The sequence below is a fragment of the Cyprinus carpio genome, chromosome A18 (genome assembly GCF_018340385.1).
Source record: "Cyprinus carpio isolate SPL01 chromosome A18, ASM1834038v1, whole genome shotgun sequence".
In the NCBI taxonomy this organism is placed as follows: Eukaryota; Metazoa; Chordata; class Actinopteri; order Cypriniformes; family Cyprinidae; genus Cyprinus; species Cyprinus carpio.
In genome coordinates, this window is record NC_056589.1 from 1,329,532 (window position 1) to 1,354,257 (window position 24,726).

A 24,726-nucleotide genomic window follows, 5' to 3' on the forward strand; every position below is an offset into this window, starting at 1 on the left:
AATTCGGAAAAAACAAAAAAAGATTTTTGAACACTCTACATTGGCATCAACATACAGTATTTCCACACAAAATAGAGCTTCTCCAAGAGACTTCCAACAACTTTCAATAAAGTTTCTCCTAAGTGCGTCACCAAGGTACCAGACCAACAAACATAATACATTACACAATTTGTATCTATAATTTTTCAGTACTGAATGAAATCCCAGGTATTTTTAAAAGTCATGTTTCTATTTGGCTCATCCTCATCTTGGGTTCATTTTTTCCACTAAGTTTATCAAATTCCATTATGGTATTGCATCCACCTGCAGATGCATAGCGTTTATTAGAGTCTTCATGTTGGGAATTTTGCCTTACTAGGTTTTAAAAACAGACCAAATAGTTTGTTGTCACTCGTTCCATTCATTCTACTCGCTGTCGTCTTCCTCTCTCTGATGGTAACTGATCAATTTCAAGGTGACCCCTGGGCTGAATTACGGTGAGTGTTTTGTGCGTGCGTGGCGGGCGGCTAGGCGTGTGCGGCTGCAGTCTGGACCCAGTAATTAACACCAGCGCCTAATGAAGTCCAGCTGCTCACCGCGCAGACCTGAGAGGCTCCTGCCAAAAAACCCAGGAGAGCCCCTGTCGCCAGCCTCATCCTCCTCGCTCGCTCTCACTCACTTCCGAAGGTCAACCTTCCCTCATCAGCACCCCGGTCAGTTCATCTCTCTCTCTCTTTCTCCCCTCCCTCTATATCTATTCCTCCTGCAACATCTCTGTACTGAGTAGGGAGGGAAAAGCACTGATCATTGGCATTCCTCTCATCTCATCCCTTGTTCCTTGCCAAATCTCCCCCATTCCTCCTCTGTCCCACGGATCCCTCCCCATTTCACCCGTCCATCGCATCCTTCGATCTTTATGATACCCAATAATCTTCTTCTACCCTCACTCATTCTCTTAATCTCTTCATTCCAACTGAAACTGTTCTACAAGTTCAAGGTGAAATATCTGAATATGTTGGTGATGCTGAATAGCCAGTGAGGACACAGCATGATAAAACTGAGCCAGTTTAATATTACAAATTTAATAGTATGTACAATATGTACATTATGTACAATAAAATATACATATAGAATATTTTTACTTTTTTCAATATGTTGTGTACATGTATGTTTTGTTTATGTAATATATGTATTGTGTAATGTTATATAGTAATTGTTGGTACTCTTGGTAGTTTTCTGAAAGGTCCAGTCTTGTGTTTAAAGGGGTCATATGATGTTGCTAAATAGAACATTATTTAAAGGGGTCATATGATGTTGCTAAATAGAACATTATTTCGTGTATTTGGTGTAATGCAATGTGTTTTATGTGGTTTAAGGTTTCAAAAAAACATTATTTCCACATACTGTACATTATTGTTTCTCCGCTATGTCCCGCCTTTCTGAAACACGTCAATTTTTACAAAGCTTATCATTCTGAAAAGCGAGGTGTGCTCTGATTGGCCAGCTATCCAGTGCCTTGTGATTGGCCGAATGCCTCAAGCGTGTGACGGAAACGTTACACCCCTTAACACTGTAATGCCATGTGTCCCAACACAATGAGACAAAACCAATAAAACCCATTACAAACGAGGCATTTGTTGCATCCAGTGGGCACATAATTACTGATTATAATGACATATACTGTATTTTTACGCGTTGCATTGCGTATCGCACTGCGTAAACATAAAACCATGTCTGCATTTGTGATCAGAGAAACAACAACAACAAGCTCTAACAGTTACTCTACACTGCTCAAAACTCGCGTTTGAATCATCAGTGGCAAATCCTTTACATATGAAAAAGGTACTTACAGAGTGTGTGTCAGAAGCGCCAGACTGTCCTCGCAAAGTTGTTATTGCCTCACTTTAAAGAAAACAGGCAACCGGCATTGTAGACTACTCTCACATGAAACGGTCCTTGTCCTCCGCAAAATGCGCTGCACACATCTAAATATTTGGCTTGAACTGTTCTGGAACAGTGTTGTAAATACAGCTTAACCACTGATTTCTAGTTTGTGTCTCCTCTTTTGGAAGGGCCAAACAAAGTAGTTTTCGCATTCACAACGAAACACACAGCGTCTCCACGACATGGGTGCCGGCGGCAACAGCAAGAATAAAAGTTACGCTTTCTTTCTTTTCGTGAACATTTTGTGGGAGGCATTATGCAAATCCTCCTACATCGTGATTGTAAACATGTGGGGCGTGTTTAAACAAGGCGTTTTAGTAGGGCGTGGACAAGTCTTAACTTTTATAAAGAATATCTCTTTGGATTTGAGATCCCCTTTAGTCTTTGCAACCAAGAGCTTGGTAACACTCTAAAGAGAAAAGGAAAAATTGAAATCGCATCATATGACCCCTTTTAAAAAATAAAATCACAAAAATCTAACCTTTCATTGAACTAAAACAATTGGAAATGGGGGAAAATTTTCATTATGAAATAAATGTTTTTTTCAAATACACATTGGACACAATTTATTGGTAACCCTAGAAACTCTTATGAGGTAAAATATCTGTGAAGTATATTACTATTCATATTTACAATTTTGAGCACACTCCAAAATTGAGTGATTATGAACATGAAATTATCCAACCATGGCTTCCTGTTTCACAGGAATATAAATAGGAAGGAAAACAAAAGGCCAAATTCCCTTAATCATCCATCACAATGAGAAAAACCAAAGAAATATATTTCTGATGCACAGCAAAAGATAATTGAGCCTCACAAATTAGAAAAGTGACTTTAAGAAAAAGAGCTAGTGAAGTGAAAAAGTGAAAATCCCCATTTCCAGCATCAGGGCAATGATTAAGAATTTCCAATCAACAGAAAATGTTACAAATCTGCCTGGAAGAAGACATGTGTCTATATCATCCTAATACATGGTGAGGAGGAGAGTTTGAGTGGCTAAAGACTCTCCCAGGACCACAGCTGGAGAATTGAAGAAAATAGTTAAGTCTCAGGGTCAGAAAACCTCTAAAAAATATATCAAACCACCACATACACCACCACATGTTTTCAAGAATTAAAAAAAAAAAAAAAAAAAAAAAAATCAAGAAAACAAAATGCTTTCACCAAAAAACATTTCAAACGGGACTGGCTTCTATAATCAGATGTAACTAAAAAATTAGCTTTTTAGCTGCAAACACTCAAGATGGATTTTGTGCACACAGGGATAAAAAGTGCACCATGTAAACAATGAAATATACTGCTGTATCTTTAATGTCGTGGGCCTATATTTCCCACATAATGATATTTCCCCCCATTTTAAATTCTTATTCTTCAATGAAAGGTTCGATTTTTGTGATTTTTTTTATTAAAAGATCAAAAGGATTAACAATGCAGATTTACTTTCACAGCCTTCTTTGTTCATATTTACCACAGGTACCAACAATTCTGACCACGTGTGGACTTTTAAAATCTCAAATAGCTGATATGATAACACTAATTGTGAATCCCAAGTTTTATCTCTTAAAAGGTAATAAAACAACTTTCCTTATTTAAATCAATGATTTGATATCACACTCTGTATTCCAAACAAACATGGTGAAAAGTTGAAATTTCAAGTTTAAAACTTATGAAACAATATACCACTAGTTAATGAAATGAATGCTCTAAACAAACCAGATGTAACTCAAAGCAAGAAACATTTATAAACACAGAAAGCATCTGAACACAGAGTTATATATACAACAAAACAAAGAGAACGCAAACAGCAGAGGAATGTTAGAGGCATACCCACAGGGTAAAAAGTGAAGATTTATAGTGAATCCTAAAAGAAACCTAACAGGGGAAAGGCCTATCTTAGATCTACCGTGTACCACACCTTCTGTTTTTTATTACAAGTCACACCTCTGAATTCCCTTCTGGATTCATCCTTCCTGCCTTCCCTCTCCTCTCCCACTCTGACTCCTATTCAGGATCAAAGCCAGGAGTCCTGTCATACAGGCACCTCTCACCAGTCCTCAGAGAGCGGCCTTGAAGAGTCCGACCCCAGGTGGCCCCTCCTCCCACACATGGGCTCTAGTGCACGCACACACTCTGAGGGGCCTCCACCCGTCTCTCTGGGACCTCCGCCCCCACCCTTCCATCGAGAGCGTGCCTTCCCCTGATTCCTGCGCATCTCACATAGAGCACTGATGAGCTGTGACATCCGCTTATTCCTTCCTCCCACACACACACACAGTATATACTCACACACTGAGCTGATGTGCAGAGGCAAGATCACACAAGACAGCAGATGTTAATTATCAAGCAGTATTTAGGGGGCTTTATTTGCAGAGTTTACCTGGCACTGTTGTATCACCTGCACCGCTCTGCTTTTCTGACATCATCTTGGGTTCTTACAAGATCTATACCTTACCCCCACCACTCTCAAAAATGAGAACTCTTCATTTTTAAATGATTTACTCACCCTCCTGTTGTTCAAAAGCTCCTTGATTTTCTTTTTTCTAGCCGCTCTTTTCCATGCAATTACTATGAATGGAAACTTCAGGCTTCGAAAAGGCAGCAAAAGCATCATTACAATAGTCTAAATGACCCATGCACCACCCACATTTCATGTCTTCTCTGAAGCCATATGATAAGCTTTTTAAGAAGGAAAGACCAAAATATAAGTTTTAGAACCAAAAAAGTCTGCTTCATGAATGAATCATTGACTGTAGCAAGTGATTCATTGAATGATTCATTAACAAATTGGACATTACTAATTCTCTTAGGAATTCTCATGAAGGAAATCTAACAATAATGTCACAGATCCATTCTGTTCCTCACACAAAGTTATCATAAGTCTTCAGAAGACTGAGTCATATGGAACACTTTTAGAACATTTCTGTGTCCTTTTTGAAATTTTAAAGATTCAGTCCATTCATTGTAATTGCATGGAAAAGAACATCCAGAACATTATTAAAAAGAGAAGAAAGAATATTATAAATAAATCCCTACAAAATTTTTATATTTGGGTGAACCAACCTTTTAAACACTCCATCCTCATCACATTTTCTCGCCCTCATCACGCATCCACTGTGTAACGTCATGTGCACGTAAGTCCTCTTCGCCAGCTACGACAGATGCCACTGTCACTCGAGAAAATAAATTCAGAATACTTAACGAATTAAGTGAGGAGCAAATTGCGGCTGGCCCCCTTTCATTATGCACAGATAGGCAGGCAGCTTGTTTGTCTTTTTAACAATTACCGCACGGCACGGAGAAGGGAGGGTTGGGAGGCTGACGAGCTCCTGATATCGCCGCTCCTTCCCCTCCACGGCAGCTGGCTGAGACACACCTGGACGGATCTGGGACGGCGGAGAGGGAAAGGGGGGGAAACGGGGCAGCTGCACCTCTACCAGATTTACCGGAGAAAGATGTACACACATGCTGCTAACATACCAGCATGTCAAAGATTCATTCAGATCTAGCGCTTCCTGTGTCAGAGATCATGACATATCTGTAAACCTGATCAACTAAAGACACTTTCCTCTGCAGTCTTTTTTCTTAGCACACCTGCAACCCCTACCCATGTGATTACGCCACGTCGCACGCAAGTGTACCTCATTTTCCATTCTGTTCCCACACCTTTTGGAGGAGGCTCCCCCTGAGCAGTTCTCTTATAGATCTCCAAACAGCTTGTAATTACCTTTAATAAAACAGCATAAGAAGCAAATCAAGCGCAAACGTGGCAAAATGAGCTCTCAGGGGGATCAGACATCACTCAGCCTTGCAAACAAACATTTCGGCAAAACATTGCTGCCTCACTCCCTTTTCAACATGACATTCTCTGTGGGGGCTATTCGAAGGAGGGAGAAAGGGAGAGAGAGAGACAGTAAATGAATGAAATAGGTGGTGTTTGGTCATGGAGAAATTTAGGGGTCTTGTGCCACCACAGCATGTTTGAGCTTGAATGTCAATTCATACACAGAGCTGCATATAGCACAATAAAAATGCATTACATAGAAGTATCATACTGGTTATTTACCTTGTCTTTAAATTAACATAACACTATAAATTACATATTCAACACTATAAATCATAATCATAACACTGCTGAATGTAATAAAAAAACAAAACAAAAAAAAACACAAATCTTTGCCTTTTAAAGCAACTGATTATGATTTTGAATGTTTTATGATTAATTTAGAAAAAATGCATAGAAAATTAGCTACAGTATATATGGATTATCAGTGTATGTATGTTTGTATATATACTATATACAGTATATATATATATATATATATATATATATATGTGTGTGTGTGTGTGTGTTGTGTGTGTGTGTGTGTGTGTGTGTGTGTGTGTGTGTGTGTGTGTGTATATATATATGTATTTGTATATATATATTTTACGTATCTTTAAGAAATTCCTTCTCAGCAGCAAGTATAAATTAAATTGATAAAAAATACAGTAACAACATTTATAATACAAAAGATTTTTATTGTCAAATTAATGCTGTTCTTTTGAACTTTCTTTTCATCAAATAATACTGAAAAAATGTTTTGACAAAAATACTAGTAAGCACAATCGTTTTCAATAAAAATAAAAATGGTTCTTTAGGACCAAATCAGCTTATTTGAATGATTTTTTTTTTTTTAATGATTCTGAAGACTGGATTAATGGCTGTTGAAATAAATTATATTTTACATTCTTTATTAATTATTTTGAGTTGTAATAATGTTTCACAATTTAGCCATTTATTTCTGTAATTTTAAACAAATAAAAGCAACCTTGGTGAGCGTAAAATACTTTCAAAAACATTTTTAAAAATCTCACCGACCCCACACTTTTGAACAGCAGTGTTTACAGGTTATGCAGTGATGTGCTCTAAGTAAAACATGATTTACAGTCAGACGGCTGCCGCCAACAGGGTCATCAGGACCCTGATATGAAGCTTACCAAACTAATACATAAAACATAAAATACTGATTTTATATTATTTTATTAGGTGAGAGGAATGAGACCACAGACTGATACCATAAAACTAGTACAGCTATGAAAGAAATCGGTTACCAGGGGCAACTATTTAGTTTAGCAGCCATTACACAAAAATATTTGAGTGCAGAATGACCAATCAAAATCATGTATTCAGGACACCTGAGTAGTAAAACTTAAACATATGCAGATCTGCATGTATTTAACTGTGCACGTGTGTTGCATTGATTTGGTCAAGCTTAACTCCCTCAATCTTTCTCTCTCCCTCTCTCTATTCACCTCTAGCAGCGCACCTTCCATCATCCCCCTCAAACATTGCCCGGCTCCTATGAGGTTCCGGCTGACTAGCTCCAGGTGGTCTATGATGTGCATGAGGGGCTGTCATCTGTTCCCATGCTCACGTACTTGCCACATGGGCTGCAGCAGAGAACGCCACACCATTAACAAGCCATAAAAACCAACCCAACCCTTTTAAAACATCAGAACACTAAGGAATAACTGCTCTCACCAAAGCCACTCAACCTAACATCGGCTCGGCGCACACAATAGAGACATCAGGGCCTGGATAACAGGGAGTGACATGCAATGTGAAGGAATGATGATTTCTTTTGCTCTCATGACTACAGAATGGAGGGGGCTGGAATATGGCTACACACACACACACACACACACACAGTGTGGCCCTAGGCTAGACACTGGCTTGCTCGTGTACAGGCGCTCAGTGAAGTGAACCCTCATCCACATTATCTACATCCATTGACTCCTAAAGCTTCTTGTGTGCTGCCTCATTAAGTCTGCGCTGACACAGAGAGACCGCGCCAGGTCTCCTTTAGTAGCCAGCCTCCATGCATATGTGTGTGTGTGAGTGTTTGTGTAAGTGTGCGGCTGTCTCTACAGCATGAGCTGGGCATCAGCTCCAGCAAAATAAAAAGCCTGCACTGCTCTTTGCCATCACTTTCTGTTAAAAAAAATAAGCACAGGTCAACTTTATCACAAAGAGACAACAATCAATCCCACAATCCTTCACTCTGCACTAAAGAAATAATCTGACTTGTGTTACTGCTTGGTTACATGAAAACAGAATTTCAACAAATAACAGCTTTGATGTGACAAGACAAAGATTCAAATATGGAATAGCGCACCCACAGTTGAGACAAGAAGACTATTATGACATCACAGAGAACACCCTGGGGTCAAACGGCAAGCATCTATGTGGCGTTGCCTTGACAACACATGTGCGACTCCCGCTCCAGGCTTTAGAATCACTGGGATGAATAACTAAGAATCAACGGTGACATTAGCGATACTCTCAGGAGAGCAGACTCATTCAGGTGTATGTGTGTTCATGCCCTTGGCCCAGCCCCATGCACAAATAACCACTATGACAATGTGTGTGGGAGCGTGTGTGTGTTTGTGTTGTAAACTGGCAGAGGGAATGGGGTATGGAAATCAAATGACATCATAATATAAGTAAGGTGATGCCCTTTTAAGCTCCTTTTGACACCATATTCTATATTATTATTTAAATCATATTATACTACTGAAATGACAGTCTCATGAACTGTATATTCCAAATTAAATTACTTTTAAATTCCAATTCAGTTTCTGTATTTAAAATAATGCAACAAAAAAGATGCAGAATTGCATTTTAAATTTTAATGTATAGAATAATTATATAAATTAGAAGAATTATAAAAATAAACAGAATTGAAATTCTTAGAAAAGAATTCAAAGAATGAATTTTATGAAGCTAGAAAAACTCTTTTAAAGTTGTGAAAAAATTTTGACAGCCTTGAAGTATGGATAGTTAGATAAAGACAGACAGACAGTTTCAAAATGCTTTATTTACTCTGACAAAGCTCCAAAAACATTTTGTTCCAAGCTCACTGAATACACCACAACCACCCACATTTATACTGAAACAACTGCTATTCTGTGTTAACAAGGAAGGTAGGATAGATAGTAGGATAGAAAGGCTACTTTTATTCCGTAGTATAAACTAAATCAGCATAACAAGAAAATACTATTACTCCACTTGATATAAAACTAACAACAAAAGCAAGATGAGGGGAAAATCAACAACACATTATTGTTGTAATCCTGTCACAAAGTAATTCAGGCTTTGCAAAGACTGTTGCGGGGCTCCTGAGTAAAAGCCATTTCTCATTTCACATGCTGCAAAAACGGTCTGTTTAATTCTGAGGGTTAAAAAGAGCATGGAAAATGAGCATGAAAACTAAATTATGGGGGACCTGAGGGAAAATAAATGAATGAAAAATGAAAAAAAGTATGCCATGACCCCTTTATGTGACCAATCATGCCCTGTTCTATACTATAGCCCCGGTCCTTCTACTCAAGCAGTGAGAGATGTATGTGTGCTTGAGGGGGGTCATTCATTCAGGTAATCTAGCTAAGAATGGAGAGAGATAAGGGGGAACAAACCTTGCAGCTGGGTGGGCTCTCCTGGGCCGTCCGACAGGCAGGGAGGGTGGAAAGAGAAGGCAGGGTGACAGTTAGTCAGCAGCTCTATGATCACATGAGGGTTAGATGGTGGAGGAGGGGTCAGACATGGGTGACCGTTTGGAGGAGACTGGGCTGCCATGGTTTTGCATGTCTTAAATTGTCAAAATACAGTAGAACTAGAAAAATAAGCATTGTTATGGTGTGAGTTCCTTCTAAAATGATACTTTTGTCATCATTTACTCACCTCTTGTCATTCCAAATAAATAATATGAACAACTTTTTAAATGATGCCAAAATTTGATAAACTATTCCTTTCGCATTCATTATCCTAACACGCTTCCATTTGTTTGTCATATACAAAGTAACAAACTTTAAGGGATAGTTCACCCAACTCACCCTTGTGTCCAAACTGTATAACTTTCTTTTATCTGCAGAATGTAAAAATATATTTTTAAGAATGTTTGCAACTGTTTTTGACCATGTAATGAAAGGCAAATGGGTCTAAAACAACATTGGACCCCAATGACTTTCACTGTATAGAAAAAAAAACAACACTCCACAGTGAAGAATTTTAGCATGAGCTAGTGTATAACCCCCCCCCCATCACCATCATACAGTGTACTCACCTTCATGTCATTCCCAACCTGTATGCATTTCTATCTTGTGCTGAAGACAGAGTATTAATATTTTGAAGAACGAAACAATTTCAGTTCCCACTGACTTTCATTGCATTTTTTGTCCATACAATGGAAGTCAATGGGACACAGAAACTGTTCCGTTACAGTACCAACATTCTTCAATATATCTACTTTTGTGTTCCACAGAAGAAAGGATTCATATCAGTACAGGTTTGGAACAACATGACAAAATGGACCTTTTGGGTGAACTATCCCTTTAACAACTTTGTATATGATGTACAAGAGCGTGTCCTCTAACGTTCAATCCTGAACATTTCACAGATCACAGCGGTGCAATACAAGAGACCCTGGAAAAGTGAAACGGAGAGAGAAAAAAGCAATACAGCTGAGACAAGTGAGGGAGAATCAGCGTTGGACGGAGGGGGGTGAAGAGGCTGACTACAGCTCAATCCACTAATAAAGGCAGATGAAAGGGAGGTTAAACACAATATGCTAATTGAAATGTGTTGGCTGATTAAGGGGCGATTGAGAGGAGAGTGGACGTGCTGTGAGTTCTGTACGCCGCCGTGATTAGTGCAGCATTAGTGTCTGCATGCTATTCCTTGCGACGTGCCCAAATGGACGGATGGAGATCGAGGTGTGTGGGGGGGGGGTTAGTGGATGGAGAGGTGAAATGAGTAAAGCCTCCTTCTGCTCGCCTCTCCATACTGTTCCTATACTCTCACCCAACATGAAAAGCAAGGAAAAACACGGAATACTTGTCAAACCCCAAGGACTGCATTGAGGCCTGAAAAACAAACCAGACTATGTGCGTTAGCCTGCCTAGCAAAACACAAAACATTATAAAACATCACAACTTATCACAAGGAGTGTCAAGAACATGTCAAGGTGGAAGTGTTGGATACTAGGCCGAGTTCCTCGCTGTACTGTTTGAGAGGCCTTGTGTTTTTGTGTCTGCTTGTTTGTTACTCAAGCTTATTTTCCCCTCTCTTGTCTTGCTTATCTGTCAGTCTGTCTGTATTTTTATTACTATTATTTTCCCCGTGCACAATCTTTTGTGTGTGTGAAGGTCTCTCAGGAGCACAGGGATTTTTTTTCTGCAGGCTTTATTGTTTTCTGCTGCGCAGTTGTAGACCCACGGGTTGCCCCCTGCAGGTGTGAGAGTGTGTATGTACTTATATGTGTGTGTGTGATTTCTAGCATTCGCTCTCAAGAGTGCGCGTTTGCGTCGACTCTCCCCTGCCAACAGGGCGCCCCGCTGCGCAGAGGTGATCATCAAGGGGTGCTGTGCTAAATGAAGACTAAAATTAAAAGCAGTGCACTGAGATGCCTGTGACTACGCGGACACATCCCCGTGAGGGTGGCCTGACAGTGGGACATGACATCTTTTTGCCCCCAAACGAACAGCCTGGCTCAGAGGGGTTCTGTTATATTAATATGAATATAAACTCACTGAGCTGGATCGAGCTCCCCTTCTCATTTTCATCTGCATCCCTGTCATTTCAGGAACAAATCAAAATGGAGTCTTTTATGTGCTTGTATTGCCAAAGAGTAATTTAAAATCTTTTTTCTTTATTAGACAGAAGCTGTAGAGTGTGTGACAGGAACTTTTATGATGCACACCTGCATAATCATACATGCTAACTGCTGTTATTCTGAGAGTGAAATAAAAGGATAGTTCACCCAACAATGAAAGATTCTGTCATTATTTACAAGGTATTTTATTTATTATTTTTGGCAAAGATAACGAACATATGACGTATTTTTATTATAAGTGGTGTGGTGTCTGTGAGTGTGTGTGTGTGTGTGTGTGTGTGTGTGTGTGTGTGTGTGTGTGTGTGTGTGTGTGATTTAAAAAACACTGAAAGTTAATTAAATTAAACATTTTATTTTCAGCAATTTCTTTAATGTTATCTTTCTTTTTTTAATCTTTTAATCTTTCTTTCAATTTTGACAAACCTTTAGCAATATTATTACATTTAAATGAATGTTCCCTTTATAAGTCTCTTTGCATCACACCACAGTCACACACAAACTAACCGCCACAACACACCCCAATGGTCAGCTCTACTCTTTCCGTCCAGTCAGCCAGTGTCCATGGCTGAGACAGGTCTGGGTGTGGGGCAGTGTAATGTGTAGCGCAGTGTCTGTCTCCTCACAGGGGAAATGAGTGGTTTTACACTGGCTCTGTGCTTCTGGATGGGGTGTAAAAATATTACTGTTATGGACCTTTTTCACATTTCCGGGTTTCACAAGTCGTCAGAGTTGGGTAAACTTCTATAGCAGTGAATGGGAGACTACCACACAATATATATTTTCTGCATTCCCATTTGCTCAAAAGCAAGGGAAAAAACCAGTGGACATGACTTTCAAAAAAGGAAAAAAAGAGACTGATAACATCAGTCAGTAGAGAGAACAGTCGAAACCACAAACACACTGTAACATAAAAAAAACCTCATAATAAAAAAACACTCTCATGTGTGTGTTGTGTGTGTTTGCAAAGGTACGCAAAGGTAATATAATACAAAGTATACTGTTATAATTGCACATACATTTTTTAAAAAGTGAAAATACAAAAAACTTTATTTAAAGCCCTGTAGTGTGACAAATTAAATCACAGACATTTAATACAATCTGCCAATTAATATGAGATTATAAAAAACTGCATGTATAATAAATATACAAAAAAAAGTTTTAGATGGCAACTACTCACGTTGTGTAAATAGATTAGTTTTACATATATCTGAATCACAGTGTGCAGTAAAAAGTCTCTATTTCAGAAAAGATCATTTATTTTCAGAATTTAAAAAAAAAATTGTCACGTTCAAACAGACCAATGGGATGCGATCACTTTGCAGGTTGACAGAGTGTCGAGCCAATGAGCAGTAAGATCCTGAGCATAAGCTTAACAGACGATCACTGCAACATGAAAATAATGATAAAATGCAGTATAAAAACCACACAGTAAATAAAAGTCTGCATGACCTGGTGTGCAGTCTGGAGCCGTCGGTTGTTTGATGAAATCAGGGCAGCGCTAATGAAATTCAGTTTTTCCCGTACACGCGGATTGCCGCCTCCGTGCTAAGGAAAATCGTTACGCGGTCTCTCCGCACCAGAGACAAACGTCTACATTAAATAATCACACGGCTTCAATCAACAGGCAGGGAAAAATAAACCCACATTCCTCCAGGCTCACCGCCTCCTGGAGAACAGAGCTCTGATCACATTCGCCTGCCTCACCAGTCAGATTAATTAAAACACTAGGCTTTTTCCACCCCTCCCATCTCAGTGTAATCAAGCTCTTTTGCAGCAAACCGCAAAAACCCAAAATCATTACCTAACCCATCACCAATGCCCAATACATGCTAAAGCAAATGCAGGGCAGTGAGAGCTTTTTGAAATGAACACTCAACATAATCTAAATCCTAAATTAAAGATCAAGTCACAAAACCTCAAGGTGCCCTAACCACCTGAAGAATGCCTTAGGAAGCCCTTCAGGTGTGTAAAACGAAACGAATGTTACAAGGTGGTGTGGGGATTTTTTTTTTTTTAAAGCTTTGTGAGAGGAAAGTCTCTTGTGATTGGTGAAGGTTCCTCTTGGGCTGCTGGCGGAGCAAAGTGACGATAAAGAAAAATACACAGGCAGTGTGCATACGCAAGAGAAAAGAGGACAGGAGAGGAACAGAGGGGAGCAGATGTTGCAAGTTTGAGGAGGTAAACTGATTGAGATGAGGTGTCACCTCAGCCTACTGGTGACTGTTAGAGTGAGAGGAAGGGAAAGTGGGGGGGGGGCTAGGTGAGGTATGATCACCACCTCAGCAAAAAGGTAGGATGACTGAAACAGGGAACCGTTGTGCCTGTGTATCCACAAAGCAGGCTTTCGCACAAAAAAAAAGCTGGAGGATGACAGAATGTGTCTGTCTGTGTAATGCAATCTCTTATCAGATGTGTCAATCATATATAAGAGCAGGTATGTGGGTTGGAATGAACAGGGACTTCCACACATCAACTACATTCACATCTTCAACATATATGCAACAACCACACTCACAGCTGCTTTTGGCAGAGATGCACGCATGAATATGCATAGAGTAAGCACTGATGAAACACAGGAGGCGTAGAGATCAAATTTGTGCGATTTCCACAGTTGCCAAAGTGTGGAGCAAAAAAGCACAAAGCTAAATTGGTTCTATTTAAACACGGCAGGAGAAGAACATGTAGCCTACTAAATACTCACTCGGTAAGCTCAAGTCAAATAATCAGCAACAATTAAATATATGTATTCACAGTGAAACTACACTGAGTCCATTTGCCTTGTCAAATGTAAGCTATTTCAGTAATTGTTTGATATTGACTGAAAAATCAAAAAGCACACCTAATATAAATGAGGCTGTCCTAAAAAAAATGACTGATTTCCTAAATTTCTGCCATACAATTATTATAAGAAGGACATTCTTGATTTACATGAATTATAGTAAAATTTCATTTTCTTGAATTGCTTGAAAGTAAGATATTTAAAGAGTAAGGGTATATTTTTATAAATGCATTTGATCATAAATAACATGCCTTAGCTGATTTCATCTTAACTGTTCTGGAAAATGAAAAAGGGCTTTCAAAATCTGACCAGCACGTATGAGGCTGGTTGTGGTTGTCAGTCTACTTACAGCCAACATCGACATACAGCCAAATAAAAAATAAAGTCTCATTACTATTCATCGTTGGTCACTCCAAATGTTTTACAAGTGACCACGGAGCTAATATAAGTATCCCTGTTGTATATGTTTTTTTATTAATATTATTATTTGGTTAAAAAATACTGTGCATGCTTGCAAATTCCAGCATAAGAGGCGAGCTAAAATCATCAGAGTCTTATAATAGCCTCCCTAGTCATATATCAAAGCTGACAGATAGTGTAGCTATTTAATGATTGCTTCGAAATCTCAAAAAGAAAGAGGAAGACAGGGTGCAAAAGCGCTATAACTAGAACTCCTTTGTGATCTCGCTTCAATTTTTCTGGTGCCCTAACGCAAAGTCTGATAAAGGTAATACCCGACTCCCTTTTCATTATTCAAAGACGTCATCAATCTTTGAAGAGGGGTGGAAAAAATAATAAAATAACAACGGCACTTAAAATAATCTGCCTCAATTCCATAATTAATCTCCTCCAGCTTTTCTGACAATTATGATGTTAATTAACCCAAAATTCCCTTCATGGCGATGGGGAGAGACAGATCCGACTTGCCGTCTCACATGCAGCCTTTATCTCTAGCATTTAGCCATCTTCAGAGAGAGAAAAGAGAGAGAGGATGGAGGGATGAAAGGAGAGAGCACTCAGCATGGCCCAAATTGGATTGTGTTGGTCTGAGATTGGGCAGGTTGGATGCAGTTAGGTTGTGATTGAATGGTTAAGGGTCAGGTGTGATGGGAGGGATGTGATGGATAGGAGTAGATCGAAACAGGGTGGGAGTTTAAAGTCAGGGCGGTTTAATATGGGAATAATTTGGGTGCTAAGCACTTCCATGCTCATTATATAAGGAGAAAATGAACATGGAACCAAAGGGCCCTTGAATTAACTCAAATTCCTCCCACCTAAAATAGGACAAACAAAAAGAAAAGTGTAAGATTGTGAACACACACACACCAGTTATGTGGTTAGGGCACAAATGGCCTTTCTAAAGACAGATGCAGCATGCTCACTAGGACTCTTAAGAAATATATCAGGCGGCTCCACTCCTAGTATCGGCTGTCAGGACTGGAGAAGGGCCGGGAAGTTATGCTGAGGCTCAAGAGCATTGCGCCGTTTGTTCTGTGAAATTACTCACAGGCCCAGCTCGTTAATCTACACTACCGTGTTCTGCAGGCAAGCATTATTACTTAAAAGAATAACAACACCATAGGGAGGAGGCATATAAGACAACTACAACAGGAACTGTTCAGTTAAGCGCATATACTGCACCCAGGGCATCTTGCCAAAGAAAAACAAAAACATGGGACGAAAACATCATCCACCAGGAGCCATATCAGTATAAAAAGTCCCCCCCAGCACTCTATGGCATGTTAGCATTTGAGTAAACACCTTCGAAACATTCCTATAACATAATTAGATAAGCCATAGATCCCTTTATTAGTCCCCACCTACCCATAATTAGAATTCCTAGACTTGGTAAATAACCCCCCCTCCACGTACACATGTATTTACCTCTATTCGCTTAAAATATCTGCCAACCAAAGAGCAAAATGTGTATATTGGTCCCACGACAGGCTACAGGAATGAAATGAAGGGAATAAACGAACTATTGTTTGTTGCCCTTTGCTGAAGGAGCTAGACCTGCAGTCCGGGTCTCGGCGTCATGGTGAAGAGTTAACAGAGCAATCAGACCTGCAGCCGAGGCCTCAGCTGCGTAGTCAAGTGTTAAACAATGGAACAGCTGTTGAGAGCGATGTCTGTCACTTCCAGAAATAGAGCTGTTCATTTCACCTGTCTGTCTCACACCTGTGTGCAGGGAGTGAGAGAGTGCTGGGGCAAGACTAAGGCAGCAAATAAGGTAGGAAAAGCAGGAGGAGCAACTGGCAAGGTAACCAAACAAACACACACACACGTAAATACACATTTACACACGCGCACTAAGTCAAAGGAAACTATGGGGTCGACTTACCGATCATATGATTGGCAACATGGATCTGGATCTCTCTCGTTCTGTCTCAAAGGTCATTTGGCATTTGATGCACTGATACGTCTTCTTCTACAAGGAAAGAAACAGGGTTGGAATTCAACATTGAACAAGGCTTTCTAAAAGTTTTCCCATACACACTCACTATACTGTGGGACCTGTTCTATGTAAACAATAGATAGGGGGAAAAGGCAAGAGATTCCTCCTATCCTATTTACACTGAGATGAGACAAAAGCACAGGTAAAGCTTGAGCATCCCTGGGAGGATGACTATCCAATATCCTGAGTTGAAGCCCAGAACCGGCTGTACAATAGCCCGGGATAGATGCGCTGCTGAACCCTCATAGGGCTGAAGTAGTAATATTAGCCATGGTGTCATTTATCCTCGACATTTGACTCAGAACACTTTAGAGACACGGGAAACTTATACACTAAAAAATACTTGCCAGAAAAATGGTGGCTGTGAAGTACCTCCCCCTTTTCAAAAGAAAATTGCATAAAATTCTTCCTTTGACCCATCACAAGAACAGAAGATAATAGGAAAAGAAACCGAAAAAGAGAAAAGGTAGAGAAAAGAACACAAATTTGAGAACTAGAAGGCAAATCTCAAAATGACCTAAAAAAAATACCCTAAGAGCAAATACAAAACCATTTTGATAGAACATTTCTGTCCAACGGCCCCAGTGCTTGATGACAATGGCTAAGAGGTCATCTTTGATCTTCTTCTGTTTCAAATTGAACTATCAAATGCCATTTTAATGCCCTTTCAGGATGAAGAACATATAATTAAGACCCCAGTAATATCAGGTTATCAGAAAGGTGCGGCTTTTGACACTTACTTTAGGGACAGGTGAAGCATCGGTAACTTTCTGCCAGCTCCACACTAGTCTCAAGGGCTCATCTCGTGATGTCCACCCTGAACACTGGCTTCCCAAGGTCTTCCCAGGGTCCTCACATTTAACGACACCTCTTCGTGGCACGCGTCCAGTGGTGCCCCTTCTCAGACCTCTTTGCGGTGACAACAACAGTTGAGGGACTGGCCATTTGATTACCCGACTCATGCAGCCAGCTGGATGACATTAGGTGGGCCATTCACATCCATCTTTAAACAGTGTCTTGCTTATTCCGTTGAAGTCCTTTGAGACATAGTGCTGCAAATTTATATAGGAGTTTGTGGACACCACAAGCTGGCCATTGGGGAGATGATGGGGCTGATCCGCCTCCCCTCCACCCACTGACCCCAGAGAGAGCGAGAGCTTTCTGCATGTTCAAAGAAGTTCCATGGATCTTCAGTTCGCGGAGTGATAGGATGACAGGTTTGCATGCCATGATTCTTTGTGTAAGCCTGTGAGGGAGTTCCTGAGATCATGGTGCATCTGGCCGTGTTCTATAAACTCTTTCCTCCTCTGCAGGGGCATCTTACAGATACGGCGGAATTGCTTGTGTCCAGGCTTTTGCTGTGGGTGAACTTGTGCTCAGTAAAGAGTAAGCAGTGAAGGGAAGCGTTCACCACAGGATTGGGACACAATGCCAGTGTTTTGCCTGTGCCACGACGTCGTCTTGGCCTGTTCCCCCTCAAGCTTCGTTCTCCAGAAAAGAAGGTCAAGTGAGCAAACATTGCACTTGTGGATTTACTGCTCAGTAAGTCAGCCTTTTTTCTTGAGCCTGCATCGATCTCATGGAGGATGTGCTTAGTCAGAAGGTGGTGGGTGGAAGCAGAGACTCCATGGTGTAGGCATTTCAGATGTCCACAGGCATACAGCTGGCTCTGAGGCATCAAGCTCCTCTTCACCACCTTGACTTCGGGATGGCATTGGCTGTTTCTAGGTTGCCTTCCTCCCTTTTAATAGCATGGACTGGCTGGATGTACTTGCTCAGCAGCTGCAGTTTGATCCTGCTTGTGGAACGCTAGAGCGTGTTGAGTCACCCCATTGGGAGTTCCATTTGGCTTCCTCCATTTCCAGTGCCATTTCCTCATCAAAATGCGGTGCATTCCTGGAGATGTCTTTCCGGACATGGAGACCGTGGAAGGCCTTCCCACAAGAGGCAGGACGTAGTTATAAGAACACTGTGAGTAGTGATGTGACACTGGAGCTCTACTTCTGTACAAAGGTCTCCCACAGAATGCCATTTCGTGCTTTCCGGATGGCGGGCTGGTAGTGACCCAAATGACCATGCTTCCTGTAACTGCAGGTCCGTTTCTTTGCGGAAGTCAGTCCCAAGCACCAGGCCGATACAGGTTACATTAGCAATACATGTATGCTACTAGAGGAAAATCTCAAATGACTCCAAAAATACCAAGCAAAATATAAACGATTTTTGATAGAACATTTCACAACGGCCCAGTGCTTCTTGTTGACAATGGCTAAGAGTCATCTTGATCTTCTGTTTTCAAACTGAACTATCAAAATACATTTTTAATACCCTTCAGACAAAAAAGAACATATGCACTAAGACAGTAATACTGTAGTTATCAGAAAGGTGCGTAGGTTTGGATTAATTTACTTAGGTTGTATGCAGCGAATGGTAAATTTTTAGTCCACTGGTCCAGGGCTCATCTCTCGGATGGTCCACCTGGAACATGGCTTTCCAGGTCTCTCTCTCCAGGGTCTCACCCACAGCACACTCCCTGGCAGCGAAACCAGGTGCCCTTCTCCCTCAGCCTCTTGTGGTGACAAAACAACAGTTGGGGGATCAAGCATTGTACCTGACTCATGCAGCCAGCACAAAGACCATAAGGCAGGCCATTCACATCTATCTTGACCAGTTCTTGCTTATTCTTGAAGTCTTTGAGACATAGTGCACATTTATAGAGTTTGTGGGCCTGCAGCTGGCCATTGGGAGATGATGAGGCTGATCCTCCTCCTCCACCACTGACCCCAGAAGACGAGAGCTTCTGCATGTGAAAAGTTCCATGGATCTTCAGTTCGAGTGTTGAGGTGACAGTTTGCATGCAAACTACACAGCGGAAGCCTGTGAGGGAGTTCCTCAGATCAGGGTGCATCTGGCAGTGTTCTATAAACTCTTCCTCACTCTGCAGGGGCATCTTACAGATACGGCAGGTGCCTGTGTCCAGGCTTTTGCTGTGGGTGACCTTGTGCTCAGTAAGAGTAAGCAGTGAAGGGAAGCGTTCACCACAGATGGGACACATGTAGTGTTTTGCTGGGCCACGGCTGCTGAAAACATCTGGGGCCAGTAGTAATGTAGCCATGAATTCAAACATCTCTCTTTGACTAGGAACACTTTGGGACACACAGGGAAATTATACACTAAAAACTACTGCCAAGAAAATGGTTTGTGGCAATGCCTCCCCTTTTCAAAAAGGAAATTGCATAAATTCTCTTGACCACACAAGAAAAGGATAATAGGGGAAAAGAACACGAAAAGAGAAAAAGGTTTAGAGAAAGAAAAACAAATTGAGAACTAGAGGAAAATAAATCTCAAATGACCTAAAAAACATACCTAAGCAATACAAAACCATTTTGATTAGAACATTTTGTCAAACGGACCAGTGATTGTTGACAATGGACTAAGAGTCATCTTGATCTTCTGTTTCAAATGACAATATCAAAAATACATTTAAACCCTTTTTAGACAAAAAAGACATATAATTAAGGACAGTAATATCAGGTGTATCAGAAAAGGTGCGGCTTTGACACTACTTTAGGGACAGGTGAAGCATCGGAACTTTCTAGCTCCAATGGTTCAGGCTCATCTTCGGGATGGTCCACCTGAACATGGCTTTCCAAGGTTGCCAGGCGTTCTTCAAATTTAACAGACACACTCGGGGCAGCGCAGTCAAGTGGTGCCCTTCTCCCAGCCTCTTGTGGGGGTGACAACAACAAACAGTTGGGGGGAACTGGCCATTTGTACCCGACTCATGCAGCCAGCACAAAGACCGTACAGGCAGGCCATTCAATCATCTATCTGGACAAGTTCTGCTTATCTTGAAGTCTTTGAGAATGTGCACATTCATCGAGTTTGTGGGCCTGCCAGCTGCCATTGGGAGATTGAGAGGCTGATCCTCCTACTCCCACATGACCCCAGAAGACGAGAGCTTCTGCTGTGAAGTTCCCATGGATCTTCAGTTCGAGTGTTGAGGTGACAGTTTGCCTGCAAACTACACAGCGGAAGCCTGTTGAGGAGTTCCTCAATCAGGGGGATTCTGGCAGGGTTCTATAAAAACTCTTCCTCACTTTGCAGGGGCATTCTTACAGATACGGCAGGTGCCTGTGTCCAGCTGTTTTGCTGTGGGGAACTTTGTGCTCAGTAAGAGTAAGCAGTGAAGGGGAGCGGTCACCACAGAGGGACACAGGTAGTGTTTGCTGGGCCACGACTGCTGAACCCTCTGGGGCCAGTAGTAATGTAGCCATGAATTCTCAAGGCCGTCTCAGAAAAAGAAGGTCCGTGAGCAAACCTTGCACTTGTGGTTACCCTTGATGAAGTCGCCTTCTTTTTCTTGAGCCTGAGCGTCCTCACGGCTGTATTGTGGTCTCGCAGGCGGTGCTTCTGACGCAGAGGACTCCATTGTGTAGGCCGCACCACAGATGTCAAGGCCTACTTTGGCTCTGAGGCTTCAAAGCCTCCTCTTCACCACCGCTAGATTCATGGCTGTTAAGCTGTTTCCCTGATTCGATCCCTTGTAATAGCATGTTCTGCCTCAAATCTGCTGCCTAAGCAGCTGAAGTAGATCATGCTGTGAAACACAGCACCAGAGCTTTGAGTCACCCCATTGGGATTTCCACATTTTAGCTTCCTCCATTTCCGACGCCATTTTCCTCCATCAAAAATGCAGTGCTTCTCTCTGAGATGTCTTTCCAAAAGGGACAATGGCGTGGAAGCCCTTCCAACACGCCGACAGTTATACTTTTACTGTGAGTAGTCATGTGAACTGGAGCTCATTCTGTGAAAAAGGTTCCCCAAAGAACCCCTCTGCATTTGCGTGCTGTTTCGGTTGCCCCGCGTACTGGTAGGGGACCAAATGACTGTGCTTCTACATGTAACTGCAGGTCACTTCTTGCGGAAAGTCCCAAGCACAGGCGTACAGACGATACATTTTTCGACATTGAGGTGCGGGACGGCCAGGTGGATTGTATGGACACCTTTCGAAGCAAAGACTTTCCTGAACACCGTGTGCAGGGGGACCGCACAAAGGGAGGCCTGTCTCGCAAGCTGCTTTTGCAGATTCATCTACAGAAGGGAATGTTTGTCACAGCTCTCCAGCAGGGACGTGTATGGGTGGACGTGGTGTGTTATAGTGAATGGTCAAGTGCTTTGAAGCCAGTGCTTCCTTGAGAATCAAAAAAAACCTCTTTGTTGCACTTGGGCAAAGACTCGTCTCCTCAGTAGCATTTCAGGTGGGATTGAGATGGGCTTGGAAGCCCTCAAAGCTGGTGAATCGAAGGTCACACTGATTACAAGGATAGTCTCCATTAGCAACTGCTGGAGTGCTGGAGTGCACCAGTTTACCTATGGCGTTTAGGGGAGGATATTATCCACGTCAGAGGAGGCGGGCTCAGGTCTGCCATTTGACTTTGCGCCTTGTTGTTGGCGAGTGGGATGTTCTTGTGAGTCTCCTTAATGTGTTTAGTGAGTTTGAGGAGGGAACCAAAGATGGGAGAGTTGGTGCAGTAAGGACAAGAAATACACTTCCATGAACCGGACACTGCGAGGGGCTGCAAGGACTGGGGACTCCATCTGGGTCACACCTCCCCCACTGCTGCAAGGGTCTGTTGGATGTGCTCGGTGTGAGATGAGGACTCTGTAAGGAAACCCCATGGAGCACTGGTTGCCAGAAGAAAAGCAAGCCCATGGTTGCCCTCCAAAGTGGGTGGATCCAGCAAACAACACACCACTCAGAATAAGCAGTGAGAAAACACGAATGTGCTCTTGCAAGCTGTTGATCGTCTGCAAAATGGTCAGGTCAGTACAGTAGTTGCACTGAAAGGCCGAAAACGGTTACTGAACTGAAAGAAGGGGAAGTTTGACACACAGAGCTACCCACTGGATCTATGTGCTTTGCGCACATGCTCGTTAAGGTTATAGAGAGTAGGGAAGGGTTTCCAGACATACGGGCAAGTGTGGCTCTGCTGAGGTTTATCTGCATGGATATAGTCTTCAGATTGACTCTCCAGGACAGCCAAGCTGTTGAATATCTCTCTTGGAGGCAAGCTATGGACAACTGTAGGTTACTTTGCCTGACCAGCTTCCTGTCGTCATGAATCAGAAGAAGGTGCAAGCTTTCGTCCTGCTCTGTCCAGGCTTAAGGGTGGAGTCTGGGGTCGATCCTCTCTCCGGGAGGCACTGGAATCAGGGGTAGCCACTGCTCATTGATGCCACACTTCCCAAGACGTGGATCAGGACTGGCACTGTGGTTGCTGGAGTCTGGCTGCCGGGGCTGTCAAGAGTGGCAATAGACATCTCTACAGGATGGAAAACTGACTCAGCACACACGGGGCACTTGTGTTTCTGTTGGCATGCGTTCTATCAATATGTGTGGGTAGAGTGCGTCCTTCATCGCTGAAGATTTCAGGGGCAGTGGATGCACTGAAGCTCTTGCGCGGTCTGAGAGCTGGGGATGCTGTGTCAGCACGTGTTCTCAAGTTCATCTGTTGACTGAATGTCGTCTCTACGCAGTAATCACACATGTATAGATCCCGTGATCCTGGTCAGCTACATCACTACTAGATCCCCCATCACGCTACCCTGGTCTTTCTTTGGGGCCAGATGTTCCTTGTTCTTCCGATGAGCTTGCATGTGGCTCTGGATGCGAGAGAGAGGTGGAAGAGAAGAGAAGCCCGATTGCAAAATGACTGCACTTGAATGGTTTTGGATGGAACTAGTGTGTCTTGAGGTGGATCTTTGAGATGATCACTGCGGAGAGAAAATGCTGCCTTCGCACTCCTGGCAACTGTATTTCTTGTCACCAGTGTGCAGCTTGACGTGTGCGATCACGGCTGCGCTTGGTTGAAACAAACGGACTGCAGAAGGGGCCATTTGAAGGGCAGCTGTGTCAAATGTGGATCTGCTCATGGCGCTTCCGGTAGCTGAGGCGACCCGAAGGACTGTCGCAGAATGGCAGGGATAAGGCAGGCCAGAGCCCCTGCTTCTTCCTCCCCGGTGCCCTGCCCATATCGCAGCAGCCATCCCCTACGCATCTGTGAAGGCGATTGCCACTGTCTTGCTAGAGGAAGAGGACGCCACCCAGGAAACCACGGGTCATCATCACCATCTGCAATGCAAAACACAGACAGAATTAAAATGTTTAAAGAGGCAGAGAAAATATCAAAATAGAAAGCAACGGAATTAAAGACAGCAAACCCCCAAAGGAGTAGAGAAAAGGAAGGACAATAGATGGGGGTTTTTTAATCCTCTTATCCTCCCTCAGCAAACAAGCTCATGCCTATATCCCCCAGATTTTGATTGCTTTATTATATTTTCATTATGGTCACCAGATTGAAAAAAGCTTCTAAAATGTGATTAGAGCACATTCAAGAAAGGAAAGCCCTCTTACTGGACAATGCAAACAAAAATCATTAGCACTGCATTATTAATGTTTTTTAGTTGTTTGTGCAAACACACAGCCAGTCTAGATTAATTGCATGATTACATTATACACAATATAACAAGCCTGGGTCTGCTCTTAATTTCTGTCCGCTTTGTGCAGAATCTGATGGGGGCATGGACACAGTCCACACGTCATCTATTTAGCATCTCAACTAGCAGACTCTGAAGAAAAGCAAGGGAGAGAGAACTCATGACTTATTGAGCAGGGATGCTGCAAGCACAAAGTCCCACTGCAGCTCAGACAAACACGCAATTTCTATCAGTGGCACTGTTTGTTTGCTTTATTTTTCCTCTAAAGTTGTATTGTCACTTTTAATGCGTTTGAAAAAGCCTCTGGTTTAACAGAATCCCAAAAAATTGTATGTTTACAGGGTATAACGGTCCCACATACCCAAAACGCTCATCACCGCACCACTCACAAGCCACAATGTAACAATTGGCCCGATCCTGTG

General features: G+C 42.0%; 1 pseudogene; it reads right to left on the minus strand.

Annotated features, from left to right (window-relative positions):
• LOC109072737 overlaps positions 1–23,128 on the minus strand; it is a 72,514-nt pseudogene extending 49,386 nt beyond the window's left edge.
• Between the last annotated feature and the right edge of the window lie 1,598 nt (positions 23,129–24,726).